At 36.7% G+C, this 19,494-nt stretch overlaps 1 protein-coding gene across 2 annotated transcripts in view; it reads right to left on the bottom strand.

The window, feature by feature from the left end:
* The window catches only part of FUT9 (fucosyltransferase 9), a 103,977-nt gene that overhangs the window by 18,096 nt on the left and 66,387 nt on the right, over positions 1-19,494 (bottom strand). The window contains exons 1-2 of one of the 2 annotated variants that reach the window (XM_071548788.1): positions 2,716-2,745; positions 2,310-2,402 (exon numbers count right to left, since the gene is read on the bottom strand). The exons of the other annotated variant lie outside the window; for it this stretch is intronic. The gene's annotated coding sequence lies outside the window, so the exon portion shown is untranslated. Of the gene's footprint in view, positions 1-2,309; positions 2,403-2,715; positions 2,746-19,494 lie in introns of those variants that run through there. 2 annotated transcript variants of the gene reach the window in all.

The following is a 19,494-nucleotide window of genomic DNA, read 5'->3' as shown; positions in this document are numbered from 1 at the left end:
ACTGACAAGCACGTTGCTGTGCTGTAGGGCAGCACAGTTTTATCAGGACAATTAGAATCTGCTGGTACCCTGACAGTCTCACATATAGGACAGACAACAAAGTGATAGGAGGACTTCCTGGCTTTTCTCTCCCTTTCACCTGAGTTTAGTCGAGTGGAATTACTTTTTATCTCGTAGGTACCTATAGCATGAGACTGATGTTTCCTCTCCTTTAACAAAATACTTTTAAATCTACCAATTAAAAGTACCATAACAAGCAAAATTAAATGCTACTCTTGTGATAACAATGCTTTCATTTTTGAAATGCCTTTTCCGAAAGAATCTTTCAGACTTTTAGAAACATAAAGTTTTAATCACAGCACAGTCAGAAAATTATTACTGAAACTGCTTTAAATGCAGTAAAGGAGAGGTGGAAATAAAGTCCTATAGAGACAAGTAATTTTTACAATATCAGGAAAATTTTAACAGATATTTAACAACTATGACTTAAATTTGCTTCAAAACTGTTGAGTCTGTGAGACAGAATATTCTCCTTCAAACAAACTTCACCAGAAAATAGTCATATGACATTTATTTAGATCAGATATCTTTGTTATGTATCTTTGTTTCAAATCTCTGAACATACATCCTAATCTTCTTGATGAAGTAAATTAGTGTAGGGAAATGGAAGATTTTATCAGATTAAAGTCAATGATCCCTTGATCTTTAAAATAAGAAAGCCCACAATGCTTTTGCAGAATTGTAGTTGAAATTTTATGAGCAAAACTGGATTTTCTGAAAGATAAGAAGTATCAGAGATGAAATTTTGCTCACAGAAACACTGGTAAAACTTCTATTAATTTCAGTATGGTTAGGGTTTCGGAAAAAAGGGGTCAAAAGCTATTCCTCTGTGTTTAAAGTTAACTTAGAAATAAAAAACCTAAGGCAACTCAGGAGACAGCAAGAGACATGTAAGTCAGAGCTCAGGGAGTCTAAATGCTGGAAAAAGGTACAAATAATAAACACTCTTCCCTCTACAGAAAAATACACTAGCACACAGAATCTGTAACTTCAGGAAATATTTAATCACGTTAGTAATTTTTTCACACCTGCAACATTTTATAAATAAAAATATATACTTATATGTATACTTTTATATGCACACACACATGCACGCACGCACACACACACACACACACACACACACGCACACACAAATTACGTGGCATTCGTAGCACTCTAATTCTTTAGGTTCCCTGAAATGTATTTATCAATTATGCATTATGTTTCTTTGCATCCATACCCCTATGTACATCTGTACATACATAGTGTATATCCACACACACATATGCTTATAAATGTATAGGACACCACTGCCAAGCTTCTGGCCATGGACAGAGGCAGTGGTCCTAAAGAGATGTGCTCCTGTTGTGTCACTCTGATGAGATGTGCTGCAATGTGACAGGCAGCGGCTGCAGAAGGCAATGAAGTGACCACTGCTGCCATCCTGGCAAATAGAAGGTAGGGAAACAGAGCACTGAATTCACTGAAGTACTGAGTCGGGGAGGGGTAATTGGGAAAAGGAGGCAGAAAGTGGAGACAGGTATTATTATAATATGAGAATTAAAATATTTTTCTTTCTTAACCCTCTCATCAGAGAGGACAAGAAAGAAGGCATTGCTCTGAAACAGCTCTCTCAGCAAGAAGCACAGCAGCAAGCTGAAACCTGCAATCCTGAAGTTTATTGACAGCATGAAATACATGAGACCTCTGTATATATAACTGGACATAGGAAACCTGCCTTTAGACTTTCAGAAAAACTCTAGCAAGGAAAATAAGGCAGCCACTCCAGCTAGAATGCTGATGATATATGTCATGGGGGAATGGGGTGGATTTATTCCCCAGTAAGGAAACAAGCATATTTATTGGCATAACTGATATAAATAGAAAGCTTAAAGATAAAAGCGACTTAAATTCTTGTTTAGTTTTCATTCATATTCTATCCCTTTTTGCACTTTCAGCTCCAGCAAGTATTATCAGCTTCCTTTTTATTACCAGTTTCTTTCACGTTTTCTGTGCTTTTAGGTCTTGAGTCATGAATAAGACAGACATAATTGTCTTCAACCAGCTGTTTTTAGGGGAGATTAAAATGCAAGTAGAATGCATGGAAATTTAATCCATTTAAATCATTCTGTACTCATAGAGGTGGTTGCTTTGTCTGTTCTGCATGGGAGAGTGAGGGGAGGATGACCTGAACACATATGATTTGCTTCCTTAGCAAAGCTGAGACTAGATGCCTGGCTGCAAAACATACCTGCAGCAGAACTCACCTCCTGTGTAGGATCAATCTCCTTCTGACCAGCTCCTATTGTAGGACCTTCAGCAACAGAGTTTCTTTTGCAGATATGTACTCCTCCTGCAGACTGATTTACCAACAGAGAAAGTTTGGCGAAGCCGGAACAATGAAGGCATTGTACCAATATATGAAGGTGGGAGGAGATTTTATAACTTGGTTTGGTGTTCAGTTTGTTTAATCAGCAGGTGGCAGTTAATGTGTGTTAACACAGTGCATATATACACCACATGCAATATGCATGTTAACTGAATGTACTTTGCTCCCTTTAAACAAAGAGCACACCAAAAAAACCCCAAACAAACAAATATTGTTTCAAATTAGAAGCAAGAAATATTAATTAGAAACCTGAGGTTGAAAACCTAGCCATAAGCAATTTTTACCTTATGCCAATCTGTTTGAGTATGTATTTGAAGTGAAGTCATCATTTTATTTCTTTCATGGTGAAGGAGTGGCAAAGACCTTTATGATGTAGTTCCTGGTGGCAGCTGGCAGTGAAGAAGAAAACATATATAGCATGTTATAAAGTGGATGGCCCTTTATAAAGTGTGAAAACCATTTCAAGCTGCTGTAGGAGCTCTGTTTTACAAGTCTTGTGGTTGAATGCAGGCAGGATTCATGCTACAAGACTCCAGGGTCGCCCAGCCCTCTCCTTGGTTTGGAGCTGAATATCCTCGTGAACCTTTGCAGCAGTTTTGAAACCAAACCTCTCACTAGTCTTCTTGGAAAGGAAAATAGTTTGTGCACACCCAAATCGTGTAAAGAACCAAACCAACAGACCACCGGGTAAGCAGCCAGAGAGTCTATTTTAGCATTGCAATATTGTTCCAAAGCAGACCACTAATGCAGACAACAACCCTATATAGAAACTAAATCACAAGAATAACTAACCAAGCCAAGACCTGATATTTTTGCAAAAGAAAGAGAAATAACCTGACATGACATATTAGCTACAGTCTTAATTAGCATAGTTAGCGTATCTGCAAGTTATTTCTGTGCTTATTTGTAGTTCCTAGCGAGGTCCCAATGACACCCGTTATTAGCAGTTGGTACAGCAGATGAGGAGAAACACTATATTTGACTGTCAGAGAAGTATTTTTAAATTTTGAGTTACTTTGGATTTTTGTAGGTGCAACCACATATGCAGAACACTTTTTTATAGATGCCAAATAATTTAATATTAACTGGAAAATATAGTTTTCAGTGGTTCATTAAATAGATATAAAATTCCTTACATTTTAAAAGTGATCTTTCTGCTTTAAGCAGTTTGTTTGAATACCAAGCAAGCATTTGTTCAATGTTCATGGTGTAAGCACCTAAATAGAAAGTAAAAGATTACTTAACAGAACAGATTATTTAACAGAACTTGAGTGAGATTGACAGATATCGGAATTTGACTGCCACTCTCTGTTACTTAATATGATAACAAATGAAATGTGTGCATCCAGAAAAGCTGGTTTTGGATGGATGACCTTTACTTGTTGATGAAAGTAAAATGAAATAAATTACTTTTCAGCTGCTCTGAAACTGCCACATGATGCTGAACTGAACTGTAAGTATTTCACTAGATAGGTTCTCTAAGATTTTTTTTTCCTAAGTAGAGAATAAAATATGATAACCTCCTGGAAGACTTCTGGAAAGATACTTTAAATTGTCATTTTGTGCAAGGAAGCAAACAGTTTTGCAGAGCTGATGTGTTGATAATACGATTACTATAGCTAGATATATTTTTCCATTGGGATTTTACATCACTGTTTTATTTAGCTGCCACATACGAGGGAAATGACATAAAAGGGATAGTGTGTAGGCAAATGTGACACAGAATTTAGCATTGGAATAGCTTGATTTACAAATGTAACGAAAATTAAAATCTTCACACTGTTATAATTGTTTGAAATGCAGAGCAATTTTTAATTTTCTTTTACAGAATCCTGCAGTGTATAACCTGTTGTTCTCTGCTAGCGGAGAACAAACTCAGAACAAACTGGACAGTAGCTATAAACTGTGGTGGAAATTACTTTCTTGTTTTCATTGAGCAAGATGAATTCATTTCCTGTTCTCTCTTCATAAACTGTTTCTCAAATGATTTTGCATTCTGATGTATTCTGCATAAAACTATTCTGATCTTTAGATCTATGAAAGTTCAAAAAGACTTGATTATATATATTTTTGTGTGTGTGTGTCCATTATCAGTTTGTCAAATCAAAAATCTACCTTGAGATACTGGGGTTTGTGAGCATTTTCTCAGGGATGTTTTTTTCAGGAAAGCCCATAGCTGCTTTAATGTCAGTGGTTCCCATTAGGGAGACAATAGTTTGAAAGATTTCAATTTAGCCCTGAATGAAAAGAGAACATTTTCAACATCACAAAAACTTGCGAAGCTACCAATTTCTGATTCCCTTAATGGCTGGAAGATTTCTCTTCAGCTGTCAAGCTAGGAAGAGAGGTATACATGCCACATACTATCAGGACAGCAGCATCACAACTTTCTCATGAGCTGTGCAGCTGAATAACCTCCTAAAGGAAAGCAAGGGTAGAGGAAATGTATCTCACCTTGATACAGACATAGCCTGAGTAATTAACAGTTCTATCAGGAGCAAATCCAGGAACTGTTCCTCTAGCAGCAAGCACCCAGAGGAGTAGCAGGTGAGGGTAGCTCAAGAAACTTGACTTAAAGCTCTTGTACCTGTAACAAGCACATGTGCAATGCTTCTGAGTCTTCCCATGGTCACAAGGTCAGACATCATGGTTCCTGCTAATGGCATTGACACTCTCTTACCTGCCTCTCAGTCTTTTATCCTTCTACTTCTACTGTTCTTCATTCTTCTGACCCTGTTTTCATCTTTATTTTTTTCCTTTTTGGGGCAATGTCACACCCTTTCCCTTTCTCAGAATTAGCAACAATTAGGAAAATCTGTAAACTCCAGCAACATCCAAACAACTTACTGAACTATCCAAATAACACTATCAATGCCACTTTTCCTATCCTGTGTTGTCATTTAGAGTTTGCTATTTTCTGTCCATTTGCCTATTTTAAGTCCTATGAAGAGAACTTTGACTGCTCTTGATAGGGCTCAGCATGTTAATACAACAATTGTTGCATACATGGAAATTGATGGAATAAAGACCCATGAGAAGATTGGAAAAAAGGACTTGGAAGCAGTTTGGTTTTTTCCTCTGAGTACCACTCCTCTGAGAGAGAGGAAAGATTATCAGCAGTCAAACAAATAATGCTAAAGAACTGGAAGTCTTAAGACTTCAAGAATGGGCAGGAGAGAAAGGATCTCCAGAACCGCCCAGAGTAAAGGTGGCAGAATAGAGGCAGTTTCTTGATAGTTATTTTTCTGTTACAGACATATATATACATGTCTTACTGTGCTATTTATTCTGTATTGACAGATCAAAATCAAAGAAGTCATGGCTTTACTATGCTATTTACTATGCAGAATTAATTTCCATGCCCACAAGGGTAAGCACTAAGGGTGCTACAGTTACTTTCATGGAGACATGGTACAGCATGTATTACATTCCTGCCAGATTATGGCTGCACTTGGCAGCATAGCCACCAAACAATGATGGTGCTCTGAACCACCAAGTTGCTTTTTCCAATAATCCCCAGTATGCCTAATCCAGAGGCCACTCTGGTCTGACAATTAGCTGGCACCAGGTCCTGTTCTGACATTTAGTGGAGGTCCATACTGAACCTCACTTTCAATACATTCATATAATAGATATATATTTCAATATATTGTATGTATTTGTAAACTTTTAATATGTTTATGTAATTGGGCATTGCTGTTCTCAGACTTTCCCTAATGGTTGGTCACAGTATAAATATGATCACTAGGCCATCAAGATATTTATACTCCAAATTGGTCCAGCTATGATACCATAAAAGCAGCATAATAAAAAAAGCCACAGAATTATATAAAAAAGAAATTATCATCAAACGGAGTGAAACATACTAAAGTATTTCCTTCTGCTGCTGTCAAGGAGAAAAATCACTTAGATAAAGCCAAAGAAGGGAAGCTTAATAAATAAATGACATAGTGAAGGTCATTCTTAGCCCTCTCTCTTTTGACTTTGGTGGACAAGTCTCCCAAGCAGAATAATTCCAAAAAGAGGCTTGAGAAAGGATAACAGAAGGACTTTTTTCTAGGGGCAAAATATATGGGCAGATGTCCCACAAATGTATGCTTTCCTGGCCCCCAGTCATCAGAACTTTGCCTTTTGCTTGGCAGCTTTGAAAGATGTTGTTACTCCCCGAATAATAAGCCCTGCTTCCTCTGTAATAGTGCTGGCAGATGGTGCTATCACACGTCCTAAGTCTGAAGGTGTATTTTCATTGTAAATACAGAGTATGAAACCCAGTATTTGAATGTCATTCCCACAGCTCAACTAACACTCTGTCACTGTCATTTAAGCATCCTAATTACACCAACATTGTCCTTTGTGAGTCTCACTGCACATTTCCAATCAAAATGTCTCTGATGAGGGAGGTAGCATTATTGCAATCAAGCAGCAGAACAACATCTCTAAATAATCGTAGCTTGTTCAACTTTCCAGCCACATTGTAAAACATAGATCTGAACAGTTAAATGGAAAGTACATGAACTGCTCTGGCTTAGATAGCTGTTGCTGAGCAGTTAAATATGGATAAGAATTGACAGACTTCAGTGCACCTCATCAACAAAGCCCCGTAACACTAAAAGATGGTAAAACCCCAACAAAACAATGTAATTTATGTGCGTTAATATCTTCCCTCTATTCTTGCATACGTGCATTTGAATTCAACAACAACAAAAAACCAAACCCTCACCATAAACTTATTAGAAATGTTTTCACCATTGTTTTTTATTAATTTTCATGTTAAGCCTAAATCCAGGAAGCCCGAGGTTCCTGGGTTCTGCAGCACTGAACATCCATTTTCCCAAGGAGACACATTTCTAGGAATCAGAGCTGTAGTGCAAAGCTTGAAAAAGTAATGTGTTGTACTCCAAAAACTAAGATGAAAATAGTGCAGATTACAAGCAAACCTATTATGAAACTGTGAAAAGCAGCTCCTGAGTTTCAATGTTTGGCACTTCCAATACAGTGTAAAGAACTTACTACTTGTTCTCTCAAGGCAGAAAGCTTTTAAAGTGGATGGACTGAAAATCTCAAACAAATGCTCTTTTAAAAGTTTTTTTACTTTTTTCTTTTTTTTATTTTTTTCTTTTGGATGACACATGGATCTGAACCATGACTGCAGACTGGAGTGTCGGGAGTAAAACTGCGCTGGACACACTTGACTGCAAAGCTTCACTAGGAACTGGTTTAGCAATTGCGTAGGCCCAAAGGAGAAAAATATTTGAGTGATATTCTGTGTGTTTTGGAGCTCATCAGAGGTGTGGAAAGGATATAGTCTAAATAGCTCTAGCTCTATTACTGTCACAGAATAACTGCTATAGTTTCGAGAAATTTGACATTGAACAGATGCTCCTGTCCTGTTTTATGGTGTATTAGGACTAAGTTAGTTAGCATATGTGGTGAAGTATTTTCTGCACAGTTTTTGGATGTTTTTTTTTTCTCCTAAAATGCTCCATGAACCTTCGTAGTGGAGTGTTCCATCCTCTGTTGACTTCTCTAACAGTGAGAACACTGGTAAAACAAAGACACCTGCTTAGGGTGGTCTCCTCCCTGGGAATGGTATACACATTTCTGTCTGCACATTTGATAAAAGAAATGACTGGTGCTTGCTAGCAGCTCTAAAACCATTGTCCTCACTTCTAAATGGGTTTATTTTGTAAAACTGCAAAATACAAATACTGCAAAATACAAAATAATGCAAGAATACATGGAACTTTTATTCTGCTGGGGAAAGATGCACTGAAATGCAAAAAGAACAAAATTTTCAGAAATGCTTATGCTATAAATAGCTAAAAGTGTCTCTTTTCTTATTCTATTAAAAAAAAATCAGGATGCTTACAGAACTCTCAGAGCAATAACCTCCTCCTTAACCATCAGAACTGTTTGTTCTGACTAGGATATTGATCTGCAGCAAGTCTTCCCAAATGCACATGTACTTCACATTTACCTCCCAATCCCTTCCACAGATTTTTCCTCAGATTGTCAATCTTACTATTTAATTAAGGTATCAGTTTTTAACATTGCTCCCAAAGGATTGTTGACTGTTACAGCATTCATTTGGAAATGTTGCTATAGTTAGAGCTGTTTCCCTGTAAACAAGCCTTTTTTCTTCAGAAAGTGTGGAAAACATAATGATTGCACTGGTATTAAATTTTGCTATGAAGGAAAGATTTATCTTACATAAATAAAATCTCCCTTTACACCAAAAGGGAGAGATTTATTTCAGAGTAAACTCATTTACACTTTTCAAATATAATTTAAATTCTTTAAATATCCAGGCATCCTTTAGACTATCATAAAAGAAAAGGTTATGATGATACTTTTCACAGAAATTAGAAATGAGCAATGTATTACAAATTTGGTTGTTAATGATATTGTACTTGGTTTCCTTGAATGGAGGGACAGGTGATGGGGACACTGGCAAGTCAGATCTTATGCCTGATTTGTTTTCCTAAAATATAAAATGGAGTTAAAGAAACTCACCTTCTTTCTAAAGCATTCTGAAAGCATGCACAGAAATTATCGTGTAACTAAGACTGTTTCCCTTGTACTGACTGAATCCTCTGTCAAGTGAGTAATTGGAATCTGTGACAGCTTTGGGCTTGCAAATCAGTGCAGAGGAGATTTAGCAGAGTGGAAAATCAAAAATCAAAAATCAATCTATCAAATTTCTTCCTAATCTCAAGAGTTGTGTCAAGTGCACAAAGTAGGTTGTACTGATTGAAGCAGAAACTGTGATTTACATCTCTGGTGGGTCCATATCACTAGATTATAATCTCAGTGTGTTTGTCTTTCAAATAAGACCAAAGTAAACCATTTTAGTTCACATATCATTTAAATGCAAGTTATAATCTACCTGAGCCAATGTACCCAAACTTTCAGCATGACTTCGGGAGTGCTGACTGCACCGATGCCCTCGAAAACAGCCCAGGAAAGAGCTGTCTCACTTCTTGAGCATGGCCAGAGTCATAATACAGCATAGATCTTACACAGCATAAACATTGTGGCAGTCCTTATGAATCACAGTTCATTAGCACTTCTGTTAGTTTATGCAAAAGCACAATGAGGTTAGAACTTTGTTCACAAAAGGCATAATACACTGCATATCACTTGTGTGTAAAGGCTTTGCTCACTTTATTTAATGAACATCAAGTTTTTTAGGTTGGCAAAACACAGTTTCTACTCTAATATGACTTCGATGCCTGGAACAAGCAGTCCTAGTCTCAAGATGATATGAATATATAATAGATATGATAGGTGAAACTGATGGGTACAGAGGAAAAGTAGACTGGGTAAATATACCCTAAGCTGATATGCAGTACAGATATTATTTTTACATCTTCTCTCCCCTTGTGTACTGTATGTTTAGATACTTGGTGAAAAGTCAATCAATATGCTATAAAATGGCAAATGTTAAGCAAAGATATATTCTTTGAAGGAAAATGGTACAATCATTCTATTTTCTGAAATACAGGAGTAGAAGTATTAGCATTCTCTGTTCATGTTATTGCTTTCAGAGGTGTTTCAAATGCTTTTTTTGCTGGAATGCATCAAACCCAAGGAAGCCGATAAGAAGAAGTAGACTGTAGCAGTTATGTCTTAGAAAAAAAATGTATTTTGAAGAAGTAATTTATGGAGATCTGTCCCGTGTTGACTTCTTAGTGCATGTTATTGACACATGGCTAATAAAATGCATTAACAAAGAAATATTTTGAGAAGGTTTGTAAAGTTTTTGGTTGTGATGGACTCCACTCAGCTACTTCATATTATTTCCCCAAAACACGATTTCCAAATCAGTGTTATCTTTTTAATGGCATGAATTCGAGCAATGATCACAAGTGATTCTTTTTTCTGTATCTTAACTTTGAAATTGTCTATTGAAAATCTGTAAGAATATGCTCTTAGTAAACTCATAATATTATTTTATAAACTTGGTTATAATCATAAGAATGAATGAAGACCTTTATCGTGTGAGCTGAACAAAAAAATTTAAGAGCTAAGAAGAAAAGATGCTGTGATAATAAGAAGATTAAATATTAAGGGGCAGCAAGGGCTTCCGTTTCACTCTGCAAAGACTTATACATAAAAGTACCTTTTGAATGTTTCTTAGACAATATTTTATAACTGTTTTACATGAAGTGTAAATAAATAAATTTTAGACTAGAAATAAAATAAATATAATGACTCTTAATTAAACTCCTTTACACAGAGTCTCATAATGATGGCCACATTAAAATTCCTCATTTAATGCATTTATAATGGTTTTGAAAACAGGTATAATTTAAGCTATAGCTGTATCTTGCACAATTCCGCAAGTTAAAACAGTAAGCTCAGGGAAATGCATTAGTGTCCTATTTGCAGAAGGACTAGGGTCACATTTGTTAAAAGCACCTGCCATCCATATGCATTAGAAATCCATCACTATTTTCAAAATTAACCTAGGCATTTTTATTGGGACTTCCATCTTCTAAAAGTTAGGTTTCTTTTCTAAGCTGGTTGTATAATCTACTTTCACATTAAAGGAGTGAGAGACCTTTCAGTAAGTAAATCACAAGATAACTCTCTGGGAGGGAGAGTAGATGCTTATTTCTTATTTTTGGGGAGACTTAGAGTTATTAATCTTTCAGAGTCAAGTGAATGAAGCAAGGTCAGTTCTTTCTGATTTGGCAGGAATATAAGGAGCAGTTGTCTATAATGCTGCTCCAGAAAGTAGGATAATCAAATCCAAATAACTTATGGTTTTGACTTGTTTTCCTGTCTTCTAGGAAAGAAATCTAAAAACTAAGCTCTACGGAGGAATGCAGAAATTAAGGTCTTTGTGCATCACCACTGTGTCAGAATATGAACCTCATCAGAACACCGTGGTTGTGGAGACAAAGTCTTCCATCTGTGATGCATCTTAGAATATAGCAGCTTCATGTGACAGACTGCAGAAAGGTTAAATATGTTTTATAATTTGAAACAAAACACATTTTAACCGCTTCTTGTAACATCATATGTTAGGGCTTTCAGCTACATTTCAAATAGATATATTTCCTCTCTCTCCCTGGTGACTTACATGAAGCTCATTTATGCATTATAAACTCTGAGGGGGTGTGAGTTGTACAGGGAGAACACATTTTGATTTGAGAATCCTAGCAGGGTAATAGGATGTCCCTGGGCTTTTGATAGCTCAGTCACAATAGAAAGGCATGTGATTTCCTCAGATCTCAGGAGTCGCTATGTGGAATTTTATGCTGAAGGCTTCACTGATAGCTTGGATGCAGAGGTCTTCAGTGATGGGAATATTACATAGCATCTGAGAGTGTATAGTGACCCACAGGTGCCTAAACGTTTGACCTTAAGAACTTGAAGTAGTTGCCTAAGTCTTCTTCAACGAGACTTTAACTCTTTAGACTCTATATGAAATATTTCCAGAAGTGCCCATAGGTCAAATATTTTCCCTTTATGTCAGAAACTAAAAATTAAAATAATATGCTTGGGTCATTTTCCAAAGTTTCTTGGTATAATATTAAGCAATTAGCACCTTTAAATTCTGCCCTCTCCATCCCTTCTACTTGTTTTCAAAAATGAGATTTTAGAAATTTTTGTATTTCATGCTCTTAAAAACTACTCTCTCATTTCACAAGAAAAAGGCAGAGGTTTTGTTGGTTCTAAGTGTCTTCATTTTCAAGACAACAGGTTTGCTTAAAATGTTTTGGAGAAAAAATAAAGAAGGAGAATGTAAATGTTAGTCTTTTAGGGCTTTGATATTATTGAAAATGGAATTCAATTTAGTTGTTGTATTGCTAATTTTTTTAAATATGATTGCTGTGGGTTTTATCGGAGTTTATAGCATGAAAACATGGAGAAGCAGCATGATTATTTTCAGATTTGTGTTTATTTTTTCCATCATAATTGCATGAGAGAGCTGCTTGAATCTATTCAATATAAGATAGCAAATAGTTTTAAAAAGGAGGGAAGGTAATTACCTTCACTTCTTAATGATGCTCCTAATTTAGACTATGCAAGAGATGTATAATGAGTGAGAGAGGTGTTGCCAAAAAAAACTGTTCTTTGGCTAAAGAGCCAAACTGGGAATCAGCAGAGTTTGATTCTATGTGAATCTCTTCATCAGACCTACTCTGTAACGTTAACCCAAATATTTAATTATTCTATAAAATGGAAATAATGACAGTCATCTTGCTGAGAAGTTGTGGGGATTGTTTAATATTTGTACCTTCTGAAATAATACAGATAGAATTTCACAGTATAATGAAAGATTAACATTCTTTTTGGTATTACCAAACTCTGATATTTTGCCCTGGCTATTTTATCATACAAAAATATTTATTTTTTATACTCCCACATCAAACAACTACCCTGACTGAAATGTCTTGAGTGACAAATGTAAAGTCCTTCTCTTGTCTCTTAAATCTAATTGATTTCCAAATTACTCTCAGAAGCAGCAGAGAACAATAATGTTGAAGTCTACCTTTGTTGCTTGTACCTGCAAGTTCCACAGAAGGATGAGTAAAGAGTATCTTCCAGATGATGTATATTTATCACAATCTGATAGTTTAAAAACTCCCAAAACCAGAACAGAGTACATTGTCTGCAGGCTTAGCATACAGGTCCTGGAGACTGAAAAAACACTCCATCTTTCTGCTTCTGGTTGAGCTGGTGAATATGCTCATGGACAATAGATTAGATTTTTTGAAGGCAGTGAGTTCCTGAAGTACAAGTCTGGCCCACATAGCTTCTAAATCTGGCTACCTCAGATAGTATATTAAGCAAATATCTCAAGCAGTAGTTAAAAGAAAAGGTTATATATGTACCCTGGAGGTGTGCCAAATGCACTCTAATTGATGCTGATGAATTGGTCAGAGAAATTACAGAGTAATATTTCTGATGAACAAGTACTGTCATTTTGAATCAACAAGTAATTGCCAAAAAAGTCTTAAAAAAATTTCCTACATAGTTCAATATATAGAAGTGAATGATCTTTTTAATTTAAAATTTTTCTTGCCATTATTGGCCGTATTTCATTAATTATTACTTTGGATTTAGGTGTGGTGACAAAGGTCTTCAACTTCTTCAAGTATCTGATGCAGCTGACCAAGTGGAACTTGCCACCTGAGTTGTCTCTCAACAAAAACTAGAAGAAGGTGCAGGTATCCTTTCTGGTTATAAAAGGAACAAAGCATTGAGTAGATGTTTGCTATCCCCTGTGACTGTGTCCTGCGATCAGTGCCATACACCAATGTTTGCTCGTGATCACAGGCAGGGCACACAGCAAAGTCTGGGTTAGCTCACAGCTCAGCTGCGGTCTCTCCCTATGTATGTGTAAGGAAAAGGGGTTTTAGCTGTAGAGCTGAGGTACAGTTCAGAGAAAAATGAACTCATGCAACTATTTTGGAGAAAAAAAAAGAGAAAGCAAGATTCCATTCTATCCTAGCAAAGTACGCAGAGGATTTAGAACAGGCAAGTGAGGAATGCAATGATTTTATCTATGCCATTCACGTCTGAGGATGATGGTCCCAAAAGAGAAGTATATCAACCTCAAAGCTTAATGGGAAAGTTTAACAAATTCATTTGATTCATGTCTTCATGAACAAAGAGATCATGTGTAAAAGGAAGATTAATTGGATGAGCCTTGGTACTGTGGATTTAACCCAGGGGTAACACTCAGGGATTAGACTATGATCTTGCAATGACACTACAGGTAGAGATTACACCATACACAAGAAGCCACTTTTAAGGGGTCTTGAAGCTTGAATAAACTGTCTAAATGACTTTTCTTACTCCTTCAGTTTCTGTGAAATCTGTTTCTGACCATTGGCAGTGTAAACACAGTTTTAAATACCCTAACCTATATAAGTGCCACATAGGAAAGATCTTCTATTGGTGGCTTGAATTTATTGTATTTGTATCACCTTTGGACTCGGAAACTTTGTTTCTGAGTAACCCTAGATCCTGCTCTATAGCAAACAAGCATCACCACACCCAGCTGCCTGGGCAGACCGGTGCTTACTTGATGAGAAAATGAAAGTCCTGCAAGTTCTGTAACATGAAAACGAGTCAAACTAGTAATTGTTCTGAAGCCACTTAATTCCTGTATGATGGCTTTCATCTGCCCTTGCAGCCCAGAAAGCCAACTGCATCCTGGGCTGCATCAAAAGAAGCCTGGTCAGAAGGTTGAAGGAGGTGATTCTGCCCTTCTACTCTTCTCTTGTGAGTGAGATCCCATCTGGAGTACAATGTCTAGGTCTGGGTCCTCCGAACAGGAGGGACATAGTTGGAGTGAGTCCAGAGCAGGACCACAAAGATGATTAGAAGGACAGAGCACTGATCCTGCAAGGAAAGGCCAAGAGAATTTGGATTATTCAGTCTGAAGAGCAGACTAGTTACCTAGGGACTGGGGACCTACAAGAAAGTTGAAAAGAAACTTTTTACAAGTATATGTAGTGGTAGGACAAAGAGTAATGGCTTTATACTGAGAGAGAGAGTAGCCTTAGATTGGATATTAGGAAGATATTATTCATTATGAGAGTGGTGAGACTCTGGAACAGGTGGCGTGTAGAAGCTGTGAATGCCCCATCCCTGCAAATGTTCTAGTCCAGATTGGATGGGGCTTTGAAGAAACTGGTCTTGGGGAAAGTGTCCTTGCCTAGGGCAGGGGATTCAGAACTAGATAATCTTTAAGCTCCCTTCCAACTCAAACCACTGTATGACTATAAAATCTGAGAATCAAAAAGTCTTAAATTAATCATGCAGGCTCTTTATTTCTTGAGAACAAGATCACAGATGTGGTGATCCCTGAAGTGAAAAGGCCATCCTAGGGCTAAGGTGTTTTGTCCAGTAAAGACAAAAATGGAATCCACAAGTTCATGAAAAAAAAATACAGCAGCATTATAAAAAGCATTTTTTTAGCAAGGGGGATTAGGATACTTTCCTATCTACATTTAATCTTGCTCTATGGAATTTGCATAGATGTATCCTCATGAGCAGTAATATAAAATTCAATGACATCAGAAACATTCCATGTCTTGTCTATAGACTAAGTTGAACTACATAACCTGAACTGCTACAAACGGTGCAGGGCAGGGTATACAGCTTTGGTTTGTACGTGTCCTCTCTACCTTCTTTCAAAACAAAGATCTAGAGGACAGTGTCCCTACATAGGATTCTGCAGACTATGATGAGCTCTTTATCTGACAACCACCAGCACCAGTCCAGGATATAAATTCCATCATGCAAAATGGGATATTGCAAACATTAAATGAAAAAAAAAAACACTAAACAAACAGAACCTAAAATCTATTCACAATAAATACTGATCTAAATATGGTTTATGAAAATGTTGTGGTAAAGGAAATAACAAAATTATATAATTAGAAAATACAGAAAAAAGATTACTGTTTACTTATTGGTTAAAATGATAATTTAATTTCTGTCATTTAAAATGGTGTTAATAACATGCAAAGCTAAATATAGTTTCACTGTGCTTAAGAAAATCAGTCTTTTCAGAACAGAATCATAATCCATCACGCTTGAAGAGAATTAAATTTTCATCAGTGTGACCCATCTTAAATTCACAGAAAATAATACAGGGAGGAAAAAAATACAATTTCTTATTTTTGAATGACAGCTATGGACATCACAGCCACTGGGCATGACAATTGAAAATGACAGATCTGAAACACTTAATAAATACATTGAATAATGTGTTGAGCAAAGTAAGAATGCAAAGTGTAAACCACCCTCCGCCCCCCATTTATTGCAGGTAAAAAAAAGTTAGAATGCAAGGACGAGATGCAGATAATCTAAAACAATATGATTATATTTTTAACACATCAATTGCATTTACAGCTCCGAGTACACATTTGCAATCTTTCAGATTAGTCTAACTAAGTAAGTGTCAGATGTGATTTGAAGCATCAGAAGGAAAAAAATGCAATTAGAATACCAAAAAGGCACAATATGTTTGGCCCTTTTTTGCATTCCTTACTGTCCAACTTTCCCATGTGTTTGTCACACCTCTCCAGTCTGATCTCCAGGATAAATGACCAAATATGCAAAACATGAAGTCTATTATTTTGCAGACTCATAGACATTTTGCCACTTCCTAGCCATTTTGAACCCATCAAATATTTCAGTTGTGGCTTGGCTATTTTCAGACTTAAATGGAAAAGTTTCTTGCATTTTAAAGGTAAAAAATGTGAAGAAAAAAGTATTATTTTTATCTGGTTCGTGCACTCTAAAAGGTTTTCTCTTAATTCACTATCCTTGACTACCTCAGTAAAATGCCTCATGATTAGCCTCTGATTTTCTCTGGTGTATGCCAGTATCCTTCAAAACTGAGGTCAAAGCCTTTTGAGTATTCCCAGCTTACTGGTGTGTAGGGCAAGGATATAAAATAAACAGCACTGTTTGGAATGCAGCTCCAGGAGATAATAATCGTGCTGCACACCCTTACCTTTCAGCAGCTGAAGAACTCCTGGCTTAGAGCATCCACTAGATATGTGCGCATAAGGCCAAAATTGTACTGCAGGAATACATACTAACTTAGAATGGAATTAGCAGCTCCTTGCTGCAGTGAGGGACTCCTCTGGATACTCTGAGCTGTCTCCTACAGAAAATATTGAAAACTGATAGCAGCACAAACCCTTTTAACTCTCTACACTTACCAATGGCATTTTTTTCCACTCCCTCTCTTTCAATAGATTTTCTCTCAGTGATTCTCTTTACCCCCTCAGGGAAATCAAAAGTGAGCGTGTGTCTTTGCTCTTTTTTTGCTCCATCTGATATCGCATTAGCTCTGAGTCACCTGCATTCTCCCGAGCTCTCAGTCTGATCTTGTCTAGGAATTGTACTCATTAACTCAGCTGAAACAACAGTTTACAAAGACATCACTAGCCTACTGTACGGAGTACAGAGCCAAGGTCAGGTTGCTCAACAAATGCATTTGTACAGGTGTTTTTGAATTTCCTCCTACAGATGTGAGCTTGAAGAATGAGTTAGCAAGCTTGATGCTCTTAGAGATCATAAATGGAATAATTAAAAATAAAGTAGTTTATGTGTGCAAAACTGGGTTTTCAAAATGGGCTCTTAAGATGCTTTTTTGCTGTTGTTTTAGAGACTTTTTTAATAAACATTGGCTAATATGTATAGAAAAGACAATGTCAGAGTGAATTACATTATGCAAGAAATAGAAATGCATGTAAATGATGGCTGTAGAATAAACCACATGTGGAAAACAGTAAGTTTAATACTGCAAATGGAAGTTGTAATCTATTATTGACTTGCACTTTTGTGTTAGGAGTGATGTCTTGCTTATGTAATAGACAATTGATAGCATCTACCCCATAACTGAGTTGGATCATCAGGCAGCTCAAACTTCTTTAATATTTTGCAAAACTATACCTCTACAAACACTGCTCATTTAGAAATATACAGTTTAACTGCCTAATGTACCACCCAGTTATAGTTTCTAAAATGTTATAGCAATAACATATCTTTTCTCAAGTTCCTGGACTACTCCATCAGAACAAAAATTTAACTGTATGTGCTTTCTGAACATTCCCTTGCAAGTGGAAAATTTGCCACACAAAGTATTTTACCTGAGCCAAAATACAGTAAATGATGGCAGCATAAAAATTAAAATGAAAGCAGAAGTATGATCATGCATTTAAGTATGCATGTCTCAATTGCTTTAGAAAGTTTAAAATAGACATATCAGCCATCCTATTTGCTGGTGAGTTTATACAAGAGTACTGTCTTTTGGTAACTTTCTTTATTTTCATCATTTTAAGTTTTCTTTTGTTAGTTGGAAGATCAACTTGAGGAATCTATTGTAGCACAAAGGGGCTACCTAGAGAGAACTTGAAAGGTGTTTGCCACCACAGGAGCTAAGTGAATAAAGATGGACATGTTCCAAGGTGAGTTCAACAGCAAAAACATAAAGGCTGACTCTGAGGTACTAGGAAAGAGGAAAAACTAGAGCTTCAGAGCAAAGGCAAGCCTGTCCTAACAACTGACATGGCTATTTTGGCAGCTGTATTTTATATGAGCAGAGGTGTGCAGTGAGGAGCCTGGTTAAAAAGCCAAAAGAGCAGATGAAGGCTTTAGCAGCAATAGCAGAAAAACAAAATTTTGACTCTCTTGGAGGAATACAATGGGCTTATCAAGGGAACAAAGGCAATGGAAAAGGAGGAACTGAAAAATTTCTCTTGCAAGCTAAGGGATCACTGGTTTTTCACTGTTTGGATTGTCTAAAAAATCTGCAAGTAATACCTTATGGCAATCCAGTCTAATGTGTAATTGTGAGAAGGGATGGATGATTTGGGTAATAAAACCACAAAGTATTCCTGTGTCCACACAGCAGGTCAATGTTCTCACTGTTGCTCCTCAATTTATTCCCTTTCTTTCCAGTGTGTCTTACCATTGTTCTATATAGCCAATATTTCCCAACATGGTCTCTCTAGGCAGATTTCTATTTGCTCAGTGCTTGACGAATACATGGAATGATCTGAAGTCTTTAATTAAATTATTTATCATCTTTTTGAGTAGACAACTAACTTTGCATATAGCCTCTGAGGTATAAGAACTTGAGCTGATACTGTCTTGGCTGCCATGAGGGCGTCATTGTTTTCTCTTTCCCCTTTTGTAGTGTGGCCACCACAATGAAGGTGCTGCCCCCTTGACCCTTCTAATGAAGAGATCTTTTCAACAGGATTTATCCTCCTAGAGCACAGGTGAGGAAGGAGCTTTATAAAATGCATTTATACTCTACAAGGAGAAGCCAACAGGCATATATATAGCCAAAACCAGAGATGCTGCTTCTATGAATTGCATCTCCATAATTGCATTGCTCCTGAGGTAAATAATTTTCTGTACCCATTTTTTCATCATTTTTATCCAGCAAATCACAAATATATTCTCTAAGTGCAAAATAGCCCTAAAATTACTCTAGCATACTACAATTCTTACCCAAACTGAAAGTTTCCATCCCAGATCACATTTCACAAATCAGCTTTCCATCCTGCAACTAC

The sequence above is a fragment of the Pithys albifrons genome, chromosome 2, assembly GCF_047495875.1.
Source record: "Pithys albifrons albifrons isolate INPA30051 chromosome 2, PitAlb_v1, whole genome shotgun sequence".
Classification (NCBI taxonomy): Eukaryota; Metazoa; Chordata; class Aves; order Passeriformes; family Thamnophilidae; genus Pithys; species Pithys albifrons.
This window is presented reverse-complemented; position numbering and strand designations above follow the sequence as displayed.